General features: G+C 39.7%; 21 non-coding genes across 21 annotated transcripts; 8 read left to right on the top strand and 13 right to left on the bottom strand.

Moving 5' to 3' along the window:
* Nucleotides 1-675: 675 nt before the first annotated feature.
* trnar-ucu (transfer RNA arginine (anticodon UCU)) lies at nt 676-766 on the top strand. The gene is given in 2 exon segments: nt 676-712; nt 731-766. It is a non-coding gene; the product is annotated as a tRNA-Arg (tRNA).
* A 100-nt stretch (nt 767-866) lies between these two features.
* On the bottom strand, nt 867-940 carry trnat-ugu (transfer RNA threonine (anticodon UGU)). The gene has a single exon. It is a non-coding gene; the product is annotated as a tRNA-Thr (tRNA).
* A 1,018-nt stretch (nt 941-1,958) lies between these two features.
* On the bottom strand, nt 1,959-2,032 carry trnat-ugu (transfer RNA threonine (anticodon UGU)). Its single transcript has one exon. It is a non-coding gene; the product is annotated as a tRNA-Thr (tRNA).
* A 1,084-nt stretch (nt 2,033-3,116) lies between these two features.
* On the bottom strand, nt 3,117-3,190 carry trnat-ugu (transfer RNA threonine (anticodon UGU)). Its single transcript has one exon. It is a non-coding gene; the product is annotated as a tRNA-Thr (tRNA).
* A 1,082-nt stretch (nt 3,191-4,272) lies between these two features.
* trnat-ugu (transfer RNA threonine (anticodon UGU)) lies at nt 4,273-4,346 on the bottom strand. Its single transcript has one exon. It is a non-coding gene; the product is annotated as a tRNA-Thr (tRNA).
* Nucleotides 4,347-5,398: 1,052 nt separating this feature from the next.
* On the bottom strand, nt 5,399-5,472 carry trnat-ugu (transfer RNA threonine (anticodon UGU)). The gene has a single exon. It is a non-coding gene; the product is annotated as a tRNA-Thr (tRNA).
* A 1,068-nt stretch (nt 5,473-6,540) lies between these two features.
* trnat-ugu (transfer RNA threonine (anticodon UGU)) lies at nt 6,541-6,614 on the bottom strand. Its single transcript has one exon. It is a non-coding gene; the product is annotated as a tRNA-Thr (tRNA).
* Nucleotides 6,615-13,843: 7,229 nt separating this feature from the next.
* On the bottom strand, nt 13,844-13,917 carry trnat-ugu (transfer RNA threonine (anticodon UGU)). Its single transcript has one exon. It is a non-coding gene; the product is annotated as a tRNA-Thr (tRNA).
* Nucleotides 13,918-14,782: 865 nt separating this feature from the next.
* On the top strand, nt 14,783-14,873 carry trnak-uuu (transfer RNA lysine (anticodon UUU)). The gene is given in 2 exon segments: nt 14,783-14,819; nt 14,838-14,873. It is a non-coding gene; the product is annotated as a tRNA-Arg (tRNA).
* A 96-nt stretch (nt 14,874-14,969) lies between these two features.
* Nucleotides 14,970-15,043, bottom strand: trnat-ugu (transfer RNA threonine (anticodon UGU)). The gene has a single exon. It is a non-coding gene; the product is annotated as a tRNA-Thr (tRNA).
* Nucleotides 15,044-15,891: 848 nt separating this feature from the next.
* Nucleotides 15,892-15,982, top strand: trnar-ucu (transfer RNA arginine (anticodon UCU)). Its single transcript is given in 2 exon segments — nt 15,892-15,928; nt 15,947-15,982. It is a non-coding gene; the product is annotated as a tRNA-Arg (tRNA).
* A 101-nt stretch (nt 15,983-16,083) lies between these two features.
* trnat-ugu (transfer RNA threonine (anticodon UGU)) lies at nt 16,084-16,157 on the bottom strand. The gene has a single exon. It is a non-coding gene; the product is annotated as a tRNA-Thr (tRNA).
* Nucleotides 16,158-16,994: 837 nt separating this feature from the next.
* On the top strand, nt 16,995-17,085 carry trnar-ucu (transfer RNA arginine (anticodon UCU)). The gene is given in 2 exon segments: nt 16,995-17,031; nt 17,050-17,085. It is a non-coding gene; the product is annotated as a tRNA-Arg (tRNA).
* Nucleotides 17,086-17,183: 98 nt separating this feature from the next.
* trnat-ugu (transfer RNA threonine (anticodon UGU)) lies at nt 17,184-17,257 on the bottom strand. The gene has a single exon. It is a non-coding gene; the product is annotated as a tRNA-Thr (tRNA).
* An 835-nt stretch (nt 17,258-18,092) lies between these two features.
* On the top strand, nt 18,093-18,183 carry trnar-ucu (transfer RNA arginine (anticodon UCU)). Its single transcript is given in 2 exon segments — nt 18,093-18,129; nt 18,148-18,183. It is a non-coding gene; the product is annotated as a tRNA-Arg (tRNA).
* Nucleotides 18,184-18,281: 98 nt separating this feature from the next.
* On the bottom strand, nt 18,282-18,355 carry trnat-ugu (transfer RNA threonine (anticodon UGU)). Its single transcript has one exon. It is a non-coding gene; the product is annotated as a tRNA-Thr (tRNA).
* An 855-nt stretch (nt 18,356-19,210) lies between these two features.
* trnar-ucu (transfer RNA arginine (anticodon UCU)) lies at nt 19,211-19,301 on the top strand. The gene is given in 2 exon segments: nt 19,211-19,247; nt 19,266-19,301. It is a non-coding gene; the product is annotated as a tRNA-Arg (tRNA).
* Nucleotides 19,302-20,327: 1,026 nt separating this feature from the next.
* Nucleotides 20,328-20,418, top strand: trnar-ucu (transfer RNA arginine (anticodon UCU)). The gene is given in 2 exon segments: nt 20,328-20,364; nt 20,383-20,418. It is a non-coding gene; the product is annotated as a tRNA-Arg (tRNA).
* A 102-nt stretch (nt 20,419-20,520) lies between these two features.
* On the bottom strand, nt 20,521-20,594 carry trnat-ugu (transfer RNA threonine (anticodon UGU)). Its single transcript has one exon. It is a non-coding gene; the product is annotated as a tRNA-Thr (tRNA).
* An 863-nt stretch (nt 20,595-21,457) lies between these two features.
* Nucleotides 21,458-21,548, top strand: trnar-ucu (transfer RNA arginine (anticodon UCU)). The gene is given in 2 exon segments: nt 21,458-21,494; nt 21,513-21,548. It is a non-coding gene; the product is annotated as a tRNA-Arg (tRNA).
* Nucleotides 21,549-21,648: 100 nt separating this feature from the next.
* On the bottom strand, nt 21,649-21,722 carry trnat-ugu (transfer RNA threonine (anticodon UGU)). Its single transcript has one exon. It is a non-coding gene; the product is annotated as a tRNA-Thr (tRNA).
* Nucleotides 21,723-22,143: the final 421 nt, after the last annotated feature.

Here is a 22,143-nt window from a genome sequence, read left to right as displayed (position 1 = left end):
CGAGATTACTTTTTAAAATGCTGGACTTTTTAATCGCAATTATTCGTAATATGGATAATCCAGCAGTGACATTTTCTGAACAAATGGATCAAAATGATCCAGATTACAAGTTTTGAAAAACCGGCTCCTGGTGCATATCTCTTTTGTGTCTCCCTCTGGTCCTGTCATTCTGATTGATTTATCTTCAATGACAACATTAATCATGTGAACCGGAGGAGATAAGAAGACTTTTTTGTAATGGTATGGCTAATAGATGGATGGATAGAGAGAAGGAGAGATTAAAAAATTATATTTATTTTTAGATATCAAAATATAGAGACAAAAAAAGATATATATATTTATAATTATAATTCAAAAGTTAGATAGAGATGAATAAAATAAATAATATTGACATTTATAAATCAAAAGATAGATAGATAGATAGATAGATAGATAGATAGATTGATTGAATGAATGAATGAAACCAGAAAGGGCTGGGTGATGGAAGAGTGAAATATGTTTTTTTAATGTGATTGCTGCATGGAGGACGAGGTGGCCGAGTGGTAAAGGCGATGTCTTGCACTGTGCTCTGCACGCGCAGGATTGAATCCCATCCCCGTCGTTTTTTGGCACGTTTTCCTCCGTGGCTTTGGCTCCGTCTACCTCAACTTTGCCGTGCCGGACATAACGGTGCAGGGCTCTGTGGCGCAATGGATAGCGTGTTGGACTTCTAGGCTGGTTGTATGGTGTGATTCAAAGGTTGCGGGTTCGAGTCCCGCCAGAGTCGTGAATGTTTATGTGTGTTTTTTTTTATTAATTAGTTGTGTTTTTTTTTTTTTTCGAAGAAGACGCTGGTATGCATTTATCTTTGGGAGAAGAAGTAAAAGTGACACTGCTGGGATTCAAACCCAGGATCTCCTGTTTACAAGACAGGTGCTTTAACCAACTAAACCACAATGCCCCACACTTACCAGCTGCTCGATGTCTCCTCCCGGCGCTCCAGGTGGTGCACTTGTTTTGTGTGTGGTACTTATACGGCAGGATGCTACAGTTGTGAGTTGGAGGCTCCCCGGGAGCTGCTTTTTCAAAACTTGTAATGTGGATACAAATGATCTGGATTTGTAATCCTATATTTTGTGATCGAGATTACTTTTTAAAATGCTGGACTTTTTAATCGCAATTATTCGTAATATGGATAATCCAGCAGTGACATTTTCTGAACAAATGGATCAAAATGATCCAGATTACAAGTTTTGAAAAACCGGCTCCTGGTGCATATCTCTTTTGTGTCTCCCTCTGGTCCTGTCATTCTGATTGATTTATCTTCAATGACAACATTAATCATGTGAACCGGAGGAGATAAGAAGACTTTTTTGTAATGGTATGGCTAATAGATGGATGGATAGAGAGAAGGAGAGATTAAAAAATTATATTTATTTTTAGATATCAAAATATAGAGACAAAAAAAGATATATATATTTATAATTATAATTCAAAAGTTAGATAGAGATGAATAAAATAAATAATATTGACATTTATAGATCAAAAGATAGATAGATAGATAGATAGATAGAATGAAACCAGAAAGGGCTGGGTGATGGAAGAGTGAAATGTGTTTTTTTAATGTGATTGCTGCATGGAGGACGAGGTGGCCGAGTTGTAAAGGCCATGCCTTGCAATGTGCTCTGTACGCGCAGGTTTGAATCCCATCCCCGTCGTTTTTTGGCACGTTTTCCTCCGTGGCCTTGGCTCCGTCTACCTCAACTTTGCCGTGCCGGTCATAACGGTGCAGGGCTCTGTGGTGCAATGGATAGCATGTTGGACTTTTAGGCTGGTTGTGTGGTGTGATTTAAAGGTTGCGGGTTTGAGTCCCGCCAGAGTCGTGAATGTTTATGTGTGTTTTTTTGATTTAATTAGTTGTGTTTTTTTTTCAGAAGAAGAAGACGGTATGCATTTAGCTTTGGGACAAGAAGTAAACGAGGTACTGCTGGGATTCGAACCCAGGATCTCCTGTTTACAAGACAGGTGCTTTAACCAACTAAGCCACAATGCCCCTACACGTGCCAACTGCTCGATGTCTCCTCCAGGTGCTCTATGTGGTGCACTTGTTTTGTGTGTCGTACTTATACGGCAGGATGCTGCAGTTGTGAGTTGGAGGCTCCCCGGGAGCTGCTTTTTCAAAACTTGCAATCTGGATACAAATGATCTGGATTTGTAATCCTATATTTTGTGATTGAGATTACTTTTTAAAATGCTGGACTTTTTAATCGCAGTTATTCGTAATATGGATAAACCAGCAGTGACATTTTCTGAACAAATTGATCAAAATGATCCAGATTACAAGTTTTGAAAAACCGGCTCCTGGTGCATATCTCTTTTGTGTCTCCCTCTGGTCCTGTAATTTTGATTGATTTAGCTTCAATGACAACATTAATCATGTGAAACGGAGGATAGAAGAAGACTTTTTTTGTAATGGTATGGCTAATAGATGGATGGATAGAGAGAAGGAGAGAGGTAAAAAATAATATTGATTTTTAGAAATCAAAATATAGATAGAGAGAGAGAAAAAAATATATATATACAGTGTATTTATAATTAAAAATCAAAAGTTAGATAGAGATTAATTTAATAAATAATATTGACATTTATAAATCGATAGATAGATAGATAGATAGATAGATAGATAGATAGATAGATAGATAGATTTATTGATTGATTGATTGATTGAATGAATGAAACCAGAAAGGGCTGGGTGATGGAAGGGTGAAATGTGTTTTTTTAATGTGATTGCTGCATGGAGGACGAGGTGGCCGAGTGGTAAAGGCCATGCCTTGCACTGTGCTCTGTACGCTCATGTTTGAATCCCATCCCCGTCTTTTTTTGGCACGTTTTCCTCCGTGGCCTTGGCTCCGTCTACCTCAACTTTGCCGTGCCGGTCATGACGGTGCAGGGCTCTGTGGCGCAATGGATAGCATGTTGGACTTTTAGTCTGGTTGTGTGGTGTGATTTAAAGGTTGCGGGTTTGAGTCCCGCCAGAGTCGTGAATGTTTATGTGTGTTTTTTTGATTTAATTAGTTGTGTTTTTTTTTCAGAAGAAGAAGACGGTATGCATTTAGCTTTGGGACAAGAAGTAAACGAGGTACTGCTGGGATTCGAACCCAGGATCTCCTGTTTACAAGACAGGTGCTTTAACCAACTAAGCCACAATGCCCCTACACGTGCCAACTGCTCGATGTCTCCTCCAGGTGCTCTATGTGGTGCACTTGTTTTGTGTGTCGTACTTATACGGCAGGATGCTGCAGTTGTGAGTTGGAGGCTCCCCGGGAGCTGCTTTTTCAAAACTTGCAATCTGGATACAAATGATCTGGATTTGTAATCCTATATTTTGTGATTGAGATTACTTTTTAAAATGCTGGACTTTTTAATCGCAGTTATTCGTAATATGGATAAACCAGCAGTGACATTTTCTGAACAAATTGATCAAAATGATCCAGATTACAAGTTTTGAAAAACCGGCTCCTGGTGCATATCTCTTTTGTGTCTCCCTCTGGTCCTGTAATTTTGATTGATTTAGCTTCAATGACAACATTAATCATGTGAAACGGAGGATAGAAGAAGACTTTTTTTGTAATGGTATGGCTAATAGATGGATGGATAGAGAGAAGGAGAGAGGTAAAAAATAATATTGATTTTTAGAAATCAAAATATAGATAGAGAGAGAGAAAAAAATATATATATACAGTGTATTTATAATTAAAAATCAAAAGTTAGATAGAGATTAATTTAATAAATAATATTGACATTTATAAATCGATAGATAGATAGATAGATAGATAGATAGATAGATAGATAGATAGATAGATTTATTGATTGATTGATTGATTGAATGAATGAAACCAGAAAGGGCTGGGTGATGGAAGGGTGAAATGTGTTTTTTTAATGTGATTGCTGCATGGAGGACGAGGTGGCCGAGTGGTAAAGGCCATGCCTTGCACTGTGCTCTGTACGCTCATGTTTGAATCCCATCCCCGTCTTTTTTTGGCACGTTTTCCTCCGTGGCCTTGGCTCCGTCTACCTCAACTTTGCCGTGCCGGTCATGACGGTGCAGGGCTCTGTGGCGCAATGGATAGCATGTTGGACTTTTAGTCTGGTTGTGTGGTGTGATTTAAAGGTTGCGGGTTTGAGTCCCCCCAGAGTCGTGAATGTTTATGGGTCTTTTTTTGAATTAATTAGTTGTGGGTTTTTTAGAAGAAGACGACGGTATGCATTTAGCTTTGGGACAAGAAGTAAAAGAGGCACTGCTGGGATTCGGACCCAGGATCTCCTGTTTACAAGACAGGTGCTTTAACCAACTAAGCCACAATGCCCCCACACGTGCCAACTGCTCGATGTCTCCTCCAGGTGCTCTATGTGGTGCACTTGTTTTGTGTGTCGTACTTATACGGCAGGATGCTGCAGTTGTGAGTTGGAGGCTCCCCGGGAGCTGCTTTTTCAAAACTTGCAATCTGGATACAAATGATCTGGATTTGTAATCCTATATTTTGTGATTGAGATTACTTTTTAAAATGCTGGACTTTTTAATCGCAGTTATTCGTAATATGGATAATCCAGCAGTGACATTTTCTGAACAAATGGATCAAAATGATCCAGATTACAAGTTTTGAAAAACCGGCTCCTGGTGCATATCTCTTTTGTGTCTCCCTCGGGTCCTGTAAATTTGATTGATTTAGCTTCAATGACAACATTAATCATGTGAAACGGAGGATATAAGAAGACATTTTTTGTAATGGTATGGCTAATAGATGGATGGATAGAGAGAAGGAGAGAGGTAAAAAATAATATTGATTTTTAGAAATCAAAATATTGATAGAGAGAGAGAAAAAAATATATATATACAGTGTATTTATAATTAAAAATCAAAAGTTAGATAGAGATTAATTTAATAAATAATATTGACATTTATAAATCAAAAGATAGATAGATAGATAGATAGATAGATAGATAGATAGATATATAGAATGAAACCAGAAAGGGCTGGGTGATGGAAGAGTGAAATGTGTTTTTTTAATGTGATTGCTGCATGGAGGACGAGGTGGCCGAGTGGTAAAGGCCATCCCTTGCACTGTGCTCTGTACGCGCATGTTTGAATCCCATCCCCGTCGTTTTTTGGCACGTTTTCCTCCGTGGCCTTGGCTCCGTCTACCTCAACTTTGCCGTGCCGGTCATAACGGTGCAGGGCTCTGTGGTGCAATGGATAGCAAGTTGGACTTTTTGGCTGGTTGTGTGGTGTGATTTAAAGGTTGCGGGTTTGAGTCCCGCCAGAGTCGTGAATGTTTATGTGTGTTTTTTTGGATTAATTAGTTGTGTTTTTTTTTAGAAGAAGACGGTATGCATTTAGCTTTGGGACAAGAAGTAAAAGAGGCACTGCTCTGATTCGAACCCAGGATCTCCTGTTTACAAGACAGGTGCTTTAACCAACTAAGCCACAATACCCACACCCGTGCCAACTGCTCGATGTCTCCCCCAGGTGCTCTATGTGGTGCACTTAGTTTTGTGTGTCGTACTTGTACGGCAGGATGCTGCAGTTGTGAGTTGGAGGCTCCCCGGGAGCTGCTTTTTCAAAACTTGCAATCTGGATACAAATGATCTGGATTTGTAATCCTATATTTTGTGATTGAGATTACTTTTTAAAATGCTGGACTTTTTAATCGCAGTTATTCGTAATATGGATAATCCAGCAGTGACATTTTCTGAACAAATTGATCAAAATGATCCAGATTACAAGTTTTGAAAAACCGGATCCTGGTGCATATCTCTTTTGTGTCTCCCTTTGGTCCGGTAATTTTGATTGATTTAGCTTCAATGACAACATTAATCATGTGAAACGGAGGATAGAAGAAGACTTTTTTTGTAATGGTATGGCTAACAGATGGATGGATAGAGAGAAGGAGAGAGTTAAAAAATAATATTTATTTTTAGAAAACAAAATATAGATAGAGAGAGAGAAAAAGATATATATACAGTGTATTTATAATTAAAAATCAAAAGTTAGATAGAGATTAATTTAATAAATAATATTGACATTTATAAATCAAAAGAAAGATAGATAGATAGATAGATAGATAGATAGATTGATTCATTGATTGATTGAATGAATGAAACCAGAAAGGGCTGGGTGATGGAAGAGTGAAATGTGTTTTTTTTAATGTGATTGCTGTATGGAGGACGAGGTGGCCGAGTGGTAAAGGCCATGCCTTGCACTGTGCTCAGTACGCGCAGGTTTGAATCCCATCCCTGTCGTTTTTTGGCACATTTTCCTCCGTGGCCTTGGCTCCGTCTACCTCAACTTTGCCATGCCGGTCATAACGGTGCAGGGCTCTGTGGTGCAATGGATAGCATGTTGGACTTTTAGGCTGGTTGTGTGGTGTGATTTAAAGTTTGCGGGTTTGAGTCCTGCAAGAGTTGTGAATGTTTATGTGTGTTTTTTTGAATTAATTAGTTGTGTTTTTTTTTTAGAAGAAGAAGACGGTATGCATTTAGCTTTGGGACAAGAAGTAAAAGAGGCACTGCTGGGATTCGAACCCAGGATCTCCTGTTTACAAGACAGGTGCTTTAACCAACTAAGCCACAATGCCCCCACACGTGCCAAATGCTCGATGTCTCCTCCAGGTGCTCTATGTGGTGCACTTGTTTTGTGTGTCGTACTTATACGGCAGGATGCTGCAGTTGTGAGTTGGAGGCTCCCCGGGAGCTGCTTTTTCAAAACTTGCAATCTGGATACAAATGATCTGGATTTGTAATCCTATATTTTGTGATTGAGATTACTTTTTAAAATGCTGGACTTTTTAATCGCAGTTATTCGTAATATGGATAATCCAGCAGTGACATTTTCTGAACAAATTGATCAAAATGATCCAGATTACAAGTTTTGAAAAACCGGCTCCTGGTGCATATCTCTTTTGTGTCTCCCTCTGGTCCTGTAATTTTGATTGATTTAGCTTCAATGACAACATTAATCATGTGAAACGGAGGATAGAAGAAGACTTTTTTTGTAATGGTATGGCTAACAGATGGATGGATAGAGAGAAGGAGAGAGTTAAAAAATAATATTTATTTTTAGAAAACAAAATATAGATAGAGAAAGAGAAAAAGATATATATATACAGTGTATTTATAATTAAAAATCAAAAGTTAGATAGAGATTAATTTAATAAATAATATTGACATTTATAAATCAAAAGAAAGATAGATAGATAGATAGATAGATAGATAGATAGATAGATACTTTACTTTTTCAAAATACCTTTATTAACTACTCACAAATCTTTAACATTACAAAGAAACACATAAAAACAAATACATTAATACATAGTCAAATATTTACTTTTTTTTTTTTTTTTTTTTTTTTTTTTTTTTTAATTTTTTTTTTTTTTTTTTTTTTTAATTAAATAAATAACCAACAACAGCAATTTACAAATAAATAATTAAATTCCCACCATCTGTCTCACAAAGTGCACCAGCAATACACCAATTCGATGAAAACATTTCCAAATCATTCACCATACTGTAATATTTAAAATCCAGTTTAATCCTACTGATAACCAGCATTCTAAAAACAGTAACTGCATTGATTTCACCAACACCAGCAATATGAGCTTTTCTAGTTTTTAAAATAGAGAGCTTGGCTTGTCCTAGCAGGAAATTTGCTAGCTGACACACATATTTTTCCTTTTTTGTGTAAGCTACACCAAAGATAAAAACACACTCAGAAAAATCCAAGCCTAGGTCAATAAACAGGCGCCTTATGAGAACAAACAAAGGGGCTAAACGGTTACAGAAAACAAAACCATGAAAAACAGTCTCTCTTTCTATACAAAAGGGACATTTATCTGTTATTCCTGGGTCTATGATGCACAGGTAAGCATTGACAGCGATGATGGTGTGCAGGAGTCGCCACTGCAAGTCCCCTGATCTCTTGGGTAGAGGAGGTTTATACAGGCTCCTCCAGGCCGGTCTGGCCTGCTCTCCCACCTCCAACCGCTCCCTCCAATGTGTGTCTGGAAGTTCTTGTAACTGTCTTTCATGACACAATTTAACACACAATTCATATAATTTTTTGCCTTCTGTATTTGCCAGGGGGAGATCTGTCAACTTTTCCATTTTTAGCAGGCGACCTTCATCTTCCCCACTCAAGGGGGCCAATGGGGAAATCAATAAGGAGGGGAACGGGGTCTCAAGTAAGGCCTGGTTCTTTGCTGAGAACCCATTTTTCAAAATGTCATCCTGCTCTCTAGACAGGGCTGCTTGAATCTGACAAAGTAACCTGCCACCTACTCTCGTAGAATGTAAACCCAGAGCTAAGGACAACTGTTGTGGACTTTTCCATTTTGCCCTATTCACATCCACAACGTGTCGAAGCTTTATAACCCCAGCTTTCATCATTGATTTTGTAAACGACTGAGACTCTGTTAATTTTATTCTAAATCCAGGATTAAAAATGACAGGTTCCTCAAGCAGCCAATAGAAGTCAAGAGTTCCCTCACCTCTTTTAACCCTCAGACTCTGCCATGCCCTAAGCAAACTCTGGTAAAACGGTGGCAGATTGGGCGAGTTGAACAGGGCACTATCTAGGAGGAAAAGCTGTTTGTCCAGACCCAGCCCTCCAGCTTGATGCAGTAAAAACTGAGCTACATCAGTCCAGGGAAGTTTCTCGCTGCTATACAGCAGTTTTTTAACTGTTTGCAGCCTGAAAGCTTTGAGTCTACTAGACAAGTCCATCAAACCTTGCCCTCCTTCTTCCAGCAGCAAAAACAACACACACTGCCTCAACCAATGTAACCCGTCCCAGAAGAAACTTAAAAACTCTCTCTGAATTTCTTTTAAAAGATCTTTCGGAGGTTCCATACATATAAGCCTATGCCAGAGCATAGAAGCAGCTAAATTATTTATAATTAAGACCCTTCCCCGGTAAGAGATCTTTTGCAAAATCCAACGCCATTTCTGCAGGCGCCCTTTTACTTTCTCCAAACACCCCTCCCAGTTCTTCCTGACTGCCCTCTCATTCCCTAAGTATACTCCCAAATACTTTATCTCCTCTTGACTCCACCGCAAGCCACCTGGCAGAACTGGGATCCCACATCCCTTCCAATCCCCTATTAACAACCCTTCACTTTTTTGCCAGTTTATTTTGGCTGAAGAAATTGCTTCAAAACATTTCTGACTTTCATACAATTTGTCAACATCTGCTTGACTCTGAATAAAAACAGAAACATCATCTGCATAAGCGGAGACCTTAATTGGTTGAGCTAGGCTACCTGGGATAGTGAGTCCTGTTAAAACCTGTCTAAGTCTATTGATAAGCGGCTCAATAGAAAGAGAATACAACATTCCTGAGAGAGGACAACCTTGTCTTATACCCCGGCGGACTGGGAAAGGTGCACTCAGCTCCCCATTGATCTTCAGCAAACTAAAAATGTCACAGTATAGGGACTGTATTTGAGATATAAATCTCGGGCCAAATCCGAAGGCTTCAAATACCTTCCATAAATAACTGTGGTCGACTCTGTCAAAGGCTTTTTCTTGATCAAGAGAGATAAGCCCAGCAGGGAAACTAAAGAGCTTAGAGGCAGCCAATATGTCTCGAATTAAAAAAATGTTGTCAAAGATGCATCGGTTGGGCACACAGTAGGTTTGGTCAGGGTGTATAACAAGACCCAAAACAGTGCTTAGTCTTCTGGCCAGGGCTTTGGACATTATTTTGTAATCTGTGCATAACAAGGACACAGGTCTCCAGTTCTTTATATTACACAAATCCCCTTTCTTGGGTAATAGTGTTATCACTGCCCTCCTGCAGCTCATAGGCAGCACTCCTTTCTCCATGCATTCATTTAGAACTGCGTACAGGTCATCCTTCAATAATGTCCAAAAAGCTTTAAAAAATTCAACAGGCAGCCCATCCATTCCTGGAGTTTTTCCCCCTTTTAGCCCCTGGAGGGCATCAGAGAGCTCTTGCAACGTTAGGGGAAACTCAAGTGCTTTCTTTTCCTCTTCAGCGAGCCTTGGCAGAGCCTCCAGGAACCGCTGTGTCGCTTCAGCCTGTTCCCCAACCTCCATTGTGAACAGTTCCGAATAGAAATTCACAGCGTGTCGCCGAATCTCCCCAGGCTCCCTCAGCTCTTCCCCTGTCGAAGTTTTTAAACAGTGAATGACTTTCCGCTCTGCTCTCTTTTTTTCCAATCCAAAAAAAAACTGTGTGGGTGCATCGATCTCAGCTATATGCTGCATTCGGGACCTCACCAGCGCCCCCTGCATCTTGACATTCAGCAGTTCAGCCATCTGCTGTTTTTTGTTCTTGAGGTCTTGAATCGACCTACTACTGGGATTGGACTGTAGAGCTCCCTGAAGCTCTAACATATCCCTCTCCAGCTCTTCCAGAGCCGCAGTCATCCTCCTTGTGACATTAATAGTGTACTGCTGAGAGAACAATCTGATCTGCACCTTCCCCACATCCCACCACTCAGCCAGGGAAGTAAAAGCAGTCTTCTGCTCTCTCCACCTTTCCCATAGAAAACTCATACATTCTTTAAAATGGGTATCTTTTAAAAGCTGAGTGTTAAAATGCCAGTAAGACTTTCCTGGCTTTTGCAAGGGAACCATTACACTTAAAGTTAAAAGAGAATGATCGGATAACCCAGTTGGAGAAATAAAACACTTGGTGACCAGATTAAAATGCTGTTTAAAAATATAAAAGCGATCCAACCTGGCCAAGGAAACATTATTATTGCAGTATTTGACCCATGTATACTGTCTCATTGAATTGTTAAATTGTTTCCACACATCAGTCAAGTCATGCTTTTTTAAAATCAAATTAAGTTCTGAAGCTGACTGAAGGTGTGGCTCAGGATGATTACGGTCCTCCATGTGGTTAACTGTGCAATTAAAATCACCAGCTAAAACAACCCTATCTCTGCCACTGCAGCCATTTAAAACTTGATCTAACGTCTTAAAAAACCGGACCCGCTCTCGTCCATCATTCGGGGCATATATGTTTATAAAAACAAACATGTTTTCCCCTATCTTTAAGTCAACTTTTAACAATCTCCCTTTCACCACTTCAGTAACAACAGGGGGAGACTGAATAAAACCTTTTGAAAACAGCACGGCCACCCCAGCGCTTACATTGGAGCCGTGACTAAGAAACACGTCCCCCTTCCAGTCACCAACCCAGTCGACTTGGTTATTAAAATCAGTGTGTGTTTCTTGTAAAAAAACAACATTACATTTTTTCTGATCAAGGTATTCAAATAAAGCAGCTCTCTTCAGCTCATCTCTGCACCCATTAATATTTAAAGACCCAATTGTGAACGAATTCATTTTAATGTGAAAAGGAAGGAAGGAAACTGGAAAAAGAAGAACCAGACACACTGACAAGAAGATAAAGAAAATCCAATCCATTTAATCACTAGGTTTTTTTTTTAACTGTTTACTGACTCTAGCGATCAGGTTTTTCAAACGCCAACGCTCTTGCTCAGTGAGGTCGGAGCCTGACGCTTTCTGTGAGGTAAAACGTGCCGCTAATAAAAACAAAGAGATATTTGGGAAATGGTCTTCAATATTAATCCCTCTTCTACCCTTCGTGATTTCCAAGAAATCTTTTATGTTACTGACACTGTAGCCAGTTCCAGAGAGAGCCGAGTCTGATGTTTGGGAACAGTCAGTCAAAACTGCCTCCTCTTCACTGTCTATCTCTGAGCTCTCTTCGGGAGTTTTGCTGGCAACTCTAACACTCCACGGCACTGTTGTTTTACTCTTCCCAGGCGCCGCTTCACTTTCCTCAATAACATTAGCTCTTTTCTTTACAGTTTCATCATCTTCCCGTTTCCTCTGTCTTTTCTTTTTCGGAGTTTTGAACTTAAACTTTTCCCCTACCGTTTCTACATCCATTTTTTCTAAAACTGAATTTATTTTACTTTCATCACCTGCTGTTGGATTTAACTCTACAGCCTCAACCACACTCTCTGTTTGTTTGACCTCTACAGATTTAACAATACTCTCAGTTTGTTTGAGCTCTACACACTCAGACGTATTCTGTATCATTTTACTGCAACCTGCTTCCACAGCGCTGTCTACATCAAGTCAGCAGTGTGGAGTAGTGGTTAGGGCTCTGGACTCTTGACCGGAGGGTTGTGGGTTCAATCCCCAGTGGGGGACACTGCTGTTGTACCCTTGAGCAAGGTACTTTACCTAGATTGCTCCAGTACAAACCCAACTGTATAAATGGGTAATTGTATGTAAAATAATGTGATATCTGTATAATGTGAAATAATGTATAATGTGATATCTTGTAACAATTGTAAGTCGCCCTGGATAAGGGCGTCTGCTAAGAAGTAAATAATAATAATAATAATCAAGAGCTGACTGTTTTTCAGCGCTAGTTGTTGCCGTCTCTCTGCTCTGTTTTCCAGTCACTGCCAGCTCTCCTACATTCACCTCAGTACTAGCTTCATGTTCCAGTCTCTCATCCCCCTGAGTTTCTGTCTGTCGGCTACTTTCGTTACCTGCATCTGCAGAATTATTAGAGCCGTTCCCAATTTCTTTCCCCTCCTCTCTCCTCTCTGTTTCTTTATGCTCACTCTTTTTCCCCTTGTCCTGTTCCGCCGTGCTAGCCTCATTTTCGGGACAGTTTTTAACAACATGCCCCTCTTTCCCACAACCAAAACACCTCATGACATCTGTAGTCGCAAAAATAATATAACTATTCTCGTCTATTTTAAATTTGAGGGCTACGTTCAACTCCTGACTCATGTCATTTAAAATCATGTTAACTTGCCTGCGGAAAGAAACGATGTGTTTCAGCTTCGGAGATTTACACCCCAAGGGGATTCTCTTTGGACTCGAAACAATTTTCCCGTGTCTAGAGAGTGCATTCTCTAACACGTCATTCTTTAAAAAAGGGGGAACATTTGAAAGAATTACTTTTCTGGATGGTAAAACCAGAGGTAACACGGTAATAAATGTCTCATTTACCACAATTCCCTTTTCAACAGCTTTAGTAACGAGATTGATTTCATTCAGAAAAGCAACAATTGAACCATTCATTCGAGATGCAGACTTGATATTCTCGCATCCGACAACTTCACCTAACGCTAAAACACTTTACTCCATGACGGCGACTTAACTTTTCAAAAGAAAAGTTTGTGGGAGCTTCCCTCCCCCCGGAACTGGCCATACTGGCCTATTCAAGCTGACAAAAGTCAGCTAAATTTTTGAAAACACCCAAAATAAATAAACCTAAATAACACTTATATCCCAAAAAAAAGAAAAAACACATATCACTCACCTACTCTCTCCACAACCCCTCCTGCAGCAGCACACACCCCTCACACTCCCAGCATGCACCAACAGACAGAACAGGTAGATAGATAGATAGATAGATAGATTGATTGATTGATTGATTGATTGAAACCAGAAAGGGCTGGGTGATGGAAGAGTGAAATGTGTTTTTTTTAATGTGATTGCTGTATGGAGGACGAGGTGGCCGAGTGGTAAAGGCCATGCCTTGCACTGTGCTCAGTACGCGCAGGTTTGAATCCCATCCCTGTCGTTTTTTGGCACATTTTCCTCCGTGGCCTTGGCTCCGTCTACCTCAACTTTGCCGTGCCGGTCATAACGGTGCAGGGCTCTGTGGTGCAATGGATAGCATGTTGGACTTTTAGGCTGGTTGTGTGGTGTGATTTAAAGGTTGCGGGTTTGAGTCCTGCCAGAGTCGTGAATGTTTATGTGTGTTTTTTTTAATTAATTAGTTGTGTTTTTTTTTTAGAAGAAGATGACGGTATGCATTTAGCTTTGGGACAAGAAGTAAAAGAGGCACTGCTGGGATTCGAACCCAGGATCTCCTGTTTACAAGACAGGTGCTTTAACCAACTAAGCCACAATGCCCCCACACGTGCCAAATGCTCGATGTCTCCTCCAGGTGCTCTATGTGGTGCACTTGTTTTGTGTGTCGTACTTATACGGCAGGATGCTGCAGTTGTGAGTTGGAGGCTCCCCGGGAGCTGCTTTTTCAAAACTTGCAATCTGGATACAAATGATCTGGATTTGTAATCCTATATTTTGTGATTGAGATTACTTTTTAAAATGCTGGACTTTTTAATCGCAGTTATTCGTAATATGGATAATCCAGCAGTGACATTTTCTGAACAAATTGATCAAAATGATCCAGATTACAAGTTTTGAAAAACCGGCTCCTGGTGCATATCTCTTTTGTGTCTCCCTCTGGTCCTGTAATTTTGATTGATTTAGCTTCAATGACAACATTAATCATGTGAAACGGAGGATAGAAGAATACTTTTTTTGTAATGGTATGGCTAATAGATGGATGGATAGAGAGAAGGAGAGAGGTAAAAAATAATATTGATTTTTAGAAATCAAAATATAGATAGAGAGAGAGAAAAAAAATATATATACAGTGTATTTATAATTAAAAATCAAAAGTTAGATAGAGATTAATTTAATAAATAATATTGACATTTATAAATCAAAAGATAGATAGATAGATAGATATATTGATTGATTGAATGAATGAATGAAACCAGAAAGGGCTGGGTGATGGAAGAGTGAAATATGTTTTTTTTAATGTGATTGCTGCATGGAGGACGAGGTGGCCGAGTGGTAAAGGCGATGTCTTGCACTGTGCTCTGCACGCGCAGGTTTGAATCCCATCCCCGTCGTTTTTTGGCACGTTTTCCTCCGTGGCTTTGGCTCCGTCTACCTCAACTTTGCCGTGCCGGACATAACGGTGCAGGGGTCTGTGGCGCAATGGATAGCGTGTTGGACTTCTAGGCTGGTTGTGTGGTGTGATTCAAAGGTTGCGGGTTCGAGTCCCGCCAGAGTCGTGAATTTTTATGTGTGTTTTTTTGGATTAATTCGTTGTGTTTTTTTTTTCGAAGACGACGCTGGTATGCATTTATCTTTGGGAGAAGAAGTAAAAGTGACACTGCTGGGATTCGAACCCAGGATCTCCTGTTTACAAGACAGGTGCTTTAACCAACTAAACCACAATGCCCCACACTTGCCAGCTGCTCGATGTCTCCTCCCGGCGCTCCAGGTGGTGCACTTGTTTTGTGTGTGGTACTTATATGGTAGGATGCTACAGTTGTGAGTTGGAGGCTCCCCGGGAGCTGCTTTTTCAAAACTTGTAATCTGGATACAAATGATCTGGATTTGTAATCCTATATTTTGTGATTGAGATTACTTTTTAAAATGCTGGACTTTTTAATCGCAATTATTCGTAATATGGATAATCCAGCAGTGACATTTTCTGAACAAATGGATCAAAATGATCCAGATTACAAGTTTTGAAAAACCGGCTCCTGGTGCATATCTCTTTTGTGTCTCCCTCTGGTCCTGTCATTCTGATTGATTTATCTTCAATGACAACATTAATCATGTGAACCGGAGGAGATAAGAAGACTTTTTTGTAATGGTATGGCTAATAGATGGATGGATAGAGAGAAGGAGAGATTTAAAAATAATATTTATTTTTAGATATCAAAATATAGAGACAAAAAAAGATATATATATTTATAATTATAATTCAAAAGTTAGATAGAGATGAATAAAATAAATAATATTGACATTTATAAATCAAAAGATAGATAGATAGATAGATATATTGATTGATTGAATGAATGAATGAAACCAGAAAGGGCTGGGTGATGGAAGAGTGAAATATGTTTTTTTTAATGTGATTGCTGCATTGAGGACGAGGTGGCCGAGTGGTAAAGGCGATGTCTTGCACTGTGCTCTGCACGCGCAGGTTTGAATCCCATCCCCGTTGTTTTTTGGCACGTTTTCCTCCGTGGCTTTGGCTCCGTCTACCTCAACTTTGCCGTGCCGGACATAACGGTGCAGGGCTCTGTGGCGCAATGGATAGCGTGTTGGACTTCTAGGCTGGTTGTGTGGTGTGATTCAAAGGTTGCGGGTTCGAGTCCCGCCAGAGTCGTGAATTTTTATGTGTGTTTTTTTGGATTAATTCGTTGTGTTTTTTTTTTTTTTTCGAAGAAGACGCTGGTATGCATTTATCTTTGGGAGAAGAAGTAAAAGTGACACTGCTGGGATTCGAACCCAGGATCTCCTGTTTACAAGACAGGTGCTTTAACCAACTAAACCACAATGCCCCTACACTTGCCAGCTGCTCGATGTCTCCTCTTGGCGCTCCAGGTGGTGCACTTGTTTTGTGTGTTGTACTTATACGGCAGGATGCTGCAGTTGTGAGTTGGAGGCTCCCCGGGAGCTGCTTTTTCAAAACTTGTAATCTGGATACAAATGATCTGGATTTGTAATCCTATATTTTGTGATCGAGATTACTTTTTAAAATGCTGGACTTTTTAATCGCAATTATTCGTAATATGGATGATCCAGCAGTGATATTTTCTGAACAAATGGATCAAAATGATCCAGATTACAAGTTTTGAAAAACCGGCTCCTGGTGCATATCTCTTTTGTGTCTCCCTCTGGTCCTGTCATTCTGATTGATTTATCTTCAATGACAACATTAATCATGTGAACCGGAGGAGATAAGAAGACTTTTTTGTAATGGTATGGCTAATAGATGGATGGATAGAGAGAAGGAGAGATTAAAAAATAATATTTATTTTTAGAAATCAAAATATAGAGAGAAAAAAAGATATATATATTTATAATTATAAATCAAAAGTTAGATAGAGATGAATAAAATAAATAATATTGACATTTATAAATCAAAAGATAGATAGATAGATAGATTGATTGAATGAATGAAACCAGAAAGGGCTGGGTGATGGAAGAGTGAAATATGTGTTTTTTAATGTGATTGCTGCATGGAAGACGAGGTGGCCGAGTGGTAAAGGCGATGTCTTGCACTGTGCTCTGCACGCGCAGGTTTGAATCCCATCCCCATTGTTTTTTGGCACGTTTTCCTCCGTGGCTTTGGCTCCGTCTACCTCAACTTTGCCGTGCCAGACATAACGGTGCAGGGCTCTGTGGCGCAATGGATAGCGTGTTGGACTTCTAGGCTGGTTGTGTGGTGTGATTCAATGGTTGCGGGTTCGAGTCCCGCCAGAGTCGTGAATGCTTATGTGTGTTTTTTTGGATTAATTCGTTGTGTTTTTTTTTTTTCGAAGAAGACGCTGGTATGCATTTATCTTTGGGAGAAGAAGTAAAAGTGACACTGCTGGGATTCAAACCCAGGATCTCCTGTTTACAAGACAGGTGCTTTAACCAACTAAACCACAATGCCCCACACTTGCCAGCTGCTCGATGTCTCCTCTTGGCGCTCCAGGTGGTGCATTTGTTTTGTGTGTTGTACTTATACGGCAGGATGCTGCAGTTGTGAGTTGGAGGCTCCCCGGGAGCTGCTTTTTTAAAACTTGTAATCTGGATACAAATGATCTGGATTTGTAATCCTATATTTTGTGATCGAGATTACTTTTTAAAATGCTGGACTTTTTAATCGCAATTATTCGTAATATGGATGATCCAGCAGTGATATTTTCTGAACAAATGGATCAAAATGATCCAGATTACAAGTTTTGAAAAACCGGCTCCTGGTGCATATCTCTTTTGTGTCTCCCTCTGGTCCTGTCATTCTGATTGATTTATCTTCAATGACAACATTAATCATGTGAAACGTAGGAGATAAGAAGACTTTTTTGTAATGGTATGGCTAATAGATGGATGGATAGAGAGAAGGAGAGATTAAAAAATAATATTTATTTTTAGATATCAAAATATAGAGACAAAAAAGATATATATATTTATAATTATAAATCAAAAGTTAGATAGAGATGAATAAAATAAATAATATTGACATTTATAAATCAAAAGATAGATAGATAGATTGATTGATTGAATGAATGAAACCAGAAAGGGCTGGGTGATGGAAGAGTGAAAAATGTTTTTTTTAATGTGATTGCTGCATGGAGGACGAGGTGGCCGAGTGGTAAAGGCGATGTCTTGCACTGTGCTCTGCACGCGCAGGTTTGAATCCCATCCCCGTTGTTTTTTGGCATGTTTTCCTCCGTGGCTTTGGCTCCGTCTACCTCAACTTTGCCGTGCCGGACATAACGGTGCAGGGCTCTGTGGCGCATTGGCTAGCGTGTTGGACTTCTAGGCTTTTTGTGTGGTGTGATTCAAAGGTTGCGGGTTCGAGTCTCGCCAGAGTCGTGAATGTTTATGTGTGTTTTTTTGGATTAATTCGTTGTGTTTTTTTTTTTTCGAAGAAGACGCTGGTATGCATTTTACTTTGGGAGAAGAAGTAAAAGTGACACTGCTGGGATTCGAACCCAGACTCTCCTGTTTACAAGACAGGTGCTTTAACCAACTAAACCACCATGCCCCACACTTGCCAGCTGCTCGATGTCTCCTCTTGGCGCTCCAGGTGGTGCACTTGTTTTGTGTGTTGTACTTATACGGCAGGATGCTGCAGTTGTGAGTTGGAGGCTCCCCGGGAGCTGCTTTTTCAAAACTTGTAATCTGGATACAAATGATCTGGATTTGTAATCCTATATTTTGTGATCGAGATTACTTTTTAAAATGCTGGACTTTTTAATCGCAATTATTCGTAATATGGATGATCCAGCAGTGACATTTTCTGAACAAATGGATCAAAATGATCCAGATTACAAGTTTTGAAAAACCGGCTCCTGGTGCATATCTCTTTTGTGTCTCCCTCTGGTCCTGTCATTCTGATTGATTTATCTTCAATGACAACATTAATCATGTGAAACGTAGGAGATAAGAAGACTTTTTTGTAATGGTATGGCTAATAGATGGATGGATAGAGAGAAGGAGAGATTAAAAAATAATATTTATTTTTAGAAATCAAAATATAGAGACAAAAAAGATATATATATTTATAATTATAAATCAAAAGTTAGATAGAGATGAATAAAATAAATAATATTGACATTTATAAATCAAAAGATAGATAGATAGATAGATAGATAGATAGATAGATAGATAGATAGAATGAATGAAACCAGAAAGGGCTGGGTGATGGAAGAGTGAAAAATGTTTTTTTTAATGTGATTGCTGCATTGAGGACGAGGTGGCCGAGTGGTAAAGGCGATGTCTTGCACTGTGCTCTGCACGCGCAGGTTTGAATCCCATCCCCGTTGTTTTTTGGCATGTTTTCCTCCGTGGCTTTGGCTCCGTCTACCTCAACTTTGCCATGCCGGACATAACGGTGCAGGGCTCTGTGGCGCATTGGATAGCGTGTTGGACTTCTAGGCTTTTTGTGTGGTGTGATTCAAAGGTTGCGGGTTCGAGTCTCGCCAGAGTCGTGAATGTTTATGTGTGTTTTTTTGGATTAATTCGTTGTGTTTTTTTTTTTTCGAAGAAGACGCTGGTATGCATTTTACTTTGGGAGAAGAAGTAAAAGTGACACTGCTGAGATTCGAACCCAGAATCTCATGTTTACAAGACCGGTGCTTTAACCAACTAAACCACCATGCCCCACACTTGCCAGCTGCTCGATGTCTCCTCTTGGCGCTCCAGGTGGTGCACTTGTTTTGTGTGTTGTACTTATACGGCAGGATGCTGCAGTTGTGAGTTGGAGGCTCCCCGGGAGCTGCTTTTTCAAAACTTGTAATCTGGAAACAAATGATTTGGATTTGTAATCCTATATTTTGTGATCGAGATTACTTTTTAAAATGCTGGACTTTTTAATCGCAATTATTCGTAATATGGATGATCCAGCAGTGATATTTTCTGAACAAATGGATCAAAATGATCCAGATTACAAGTTTTGAAAAACCGGCTCCTGGTGCATATCTCTTTTGTGTCTCCCTCTGGTCCTGTCATTCTGATTGATTTATCTTCAATGACAACATTAATCATGTGAAACGGAGGAAATAAGAAGACTTTTTTGTAATGGTATGGCTAATAGATGGATGGATAGAGAGAAGGAGAGATTAAAAAATAATATTTATTTTTAGAAATCAAAATATAGAGACAAAAAAAGATATATATTTATAATTATAATTCAAAAGTTAGATAGAGATGAATAAAATAAATAATATTGACATTTATAAATCAAAAGATAGATAGATAGATAGATAGATAGATAGATAGATAGATAGATTGAATGAATGAAACCAGAAAGGGCTGGGTGATGGAAGAGTGAAATATGTTTTTTTAAATGTGATTGCTGCATGGAGGACGAGGTGGCCGAGTGGTAAAGGCGATGTCTTGCACTGTGCTCTGCACGCGCAGGTTTGAATCCCATCCCCGTCGTTTTTTGGCACGTTTTCCTCCGTGGCTTTGGCTCCGTCTACCTCAACTTTGCCGTGCCAGTCATAACGATGCAGGGCTCTGTGGCGCAATGGATAGCGTGTTGGACTTCTAGGCTGGTTGTGTGGTGTAATTCAAAGGTTGCGGGTTCGAGTCCCGCCAGAGTCGTGAATGTTTATGTGTGTTTTTTTGGATTAATTCGTTGTGTTTTTTTTTTTTTTTTCGAAGAAGACGATGGTATGCATTTATCTTTGGGAGAAGAAGTAAAAGTGACACTGCTGGGATTCAAACCCAGGATCTCCCGTTTACAAGACAGGTGCTTTAACCAACTAAACCACAATGCCCCACACTTGCCAGCTGCTCGATGTCTCCTCCCGGCGCTCCAGGTGGTGCACTTGTTTTGTGTGTGGTACTTATACGGCAGGATGCTGCAGTTGTGAGTTGGAGGCTCCCCGGGAGCTGCTTTTTCAAAACTTGTAATCTGGATACAAATGATCTGGATTTGTAATCCTATATTTTGTGATCGAGATTACTTTTTAAAATGCTGGACTTTTTAATCGCAATTATTCGTAATATGGATAATCCAGCAGTGACATTTTCTGAACAAATGGATCAAAATGATCCAGATTACAAGTTTTGAAAAACCGGCTCCTGGTGCATATCTCTTTTGTGTCTCCCTCTGGTCCTGTCATTCTGATTGATTTATCTTCAATGACAACATTAATCATGTGAACCGGAGGAGATAAGAAGACTTTTTTGTAATGGTATGGCTAATAGATGGATGGATAGAGAGAAGGAGAGATTAAAAAATAATATTTATTTTTAGATATCAAAATATAGAGACAAAAAAAGATATATATATATATATATTTATAATTATAAATCAAAAGTTAGATAGAGATGAATAAAATAAATAATATTGACATTTATAAATCAAAAGATAGATAGATAGATAGATAGATAGATAGATAGATTGATTGAATGAATGAATGAAACCAGAAAGGGCTGGGTGATGGAAGAGTGAAATATGTTTTTTTAATGTGATTGCTGCATGGAGGACGAGGTGGCCGAGTGGTAAAGGCGATGTCTTGCACTGTGCTCTGCACGCGCAGGATTGAATCCCATCCCCGTCGTTTTTTGGCACGTTTTCCTCCGTGGCTTTGGCTCCGTCTACCTCAACTTTGCCGTGCCAGACATAACGGTGCAGGGCTCTGTGGCGCAATGGATAGCATGTTGGATTTCTAGGCTGGTTGTGTGGTGTGATTCAAAGGTTGCGGGTTCGAGTCCCGCCAGAGTCGTGAATGTTTATGTGTGTTTTTTTGGATTAATTCGTTGTGTTTTTTTTTTTTTTCGAAGAAGACGCTGGTATGCATTTATCTTTGGGAGAAGAAGTAAAAGTGACACTGCTGGGATTCGAACCCAGGATCTCCTGTTTACAAGACAGGTGCTTTAACCAACTAAACCACAATGCCCCACACTTGCCAGCTGCTCGATGTCTCCTCCCGGCGCTCCAGGTGGTGCACTTGTTTTGTGTGTGGTACTTATACGGCAGGATGCTACAGTTGTGAGTTGGAGGCTCCCCGGGAGCTGCTTTTTCAAAACTTGTAATGTGGATACAAATGATCTGGATTTGTAATCCTATATTTTGTGATCGAGATTACTTTTTAAAATGCTGGACTTTTTAATCGCAATTATTCGTAATATGGATAATCCAGCAGTGACATTTTCTGAACAAATGGATCAAAATGATCCAGATTACAAGTTTTGAAAAACCGGCTCCTGGTGCATATCTCTTTTGTGTCTCCCTCTGGTCCTGTCATTCTGATTGATTTATCTTCAATGACAACATTAATCATGTGAACCGGAGGAGATAAGAAGACTTTTTTGTAATGG

The sequence above is a fragment of the Acipenser ruthenus genome, chromosome 24, assembly GCF_902713425.1.
Source record: "Acipenser ruthenus chromosome 24, fAciRut3.2 maternal haplotype, whole genome shotgun sequence".
In the NCBI taxonomy this organism is placed as follows: Eukaryota; Metazoa; Chordata; class Actinopteri; order Acipenseriformes; family Acipenseridae; genus Acipenser; species Acipenser ruthenus.
The sequence above is the reverse complement of the archived record's forward strand: the minus strand, read 5'-3'. Positions and strand labels throughout refer to the sequence as shown.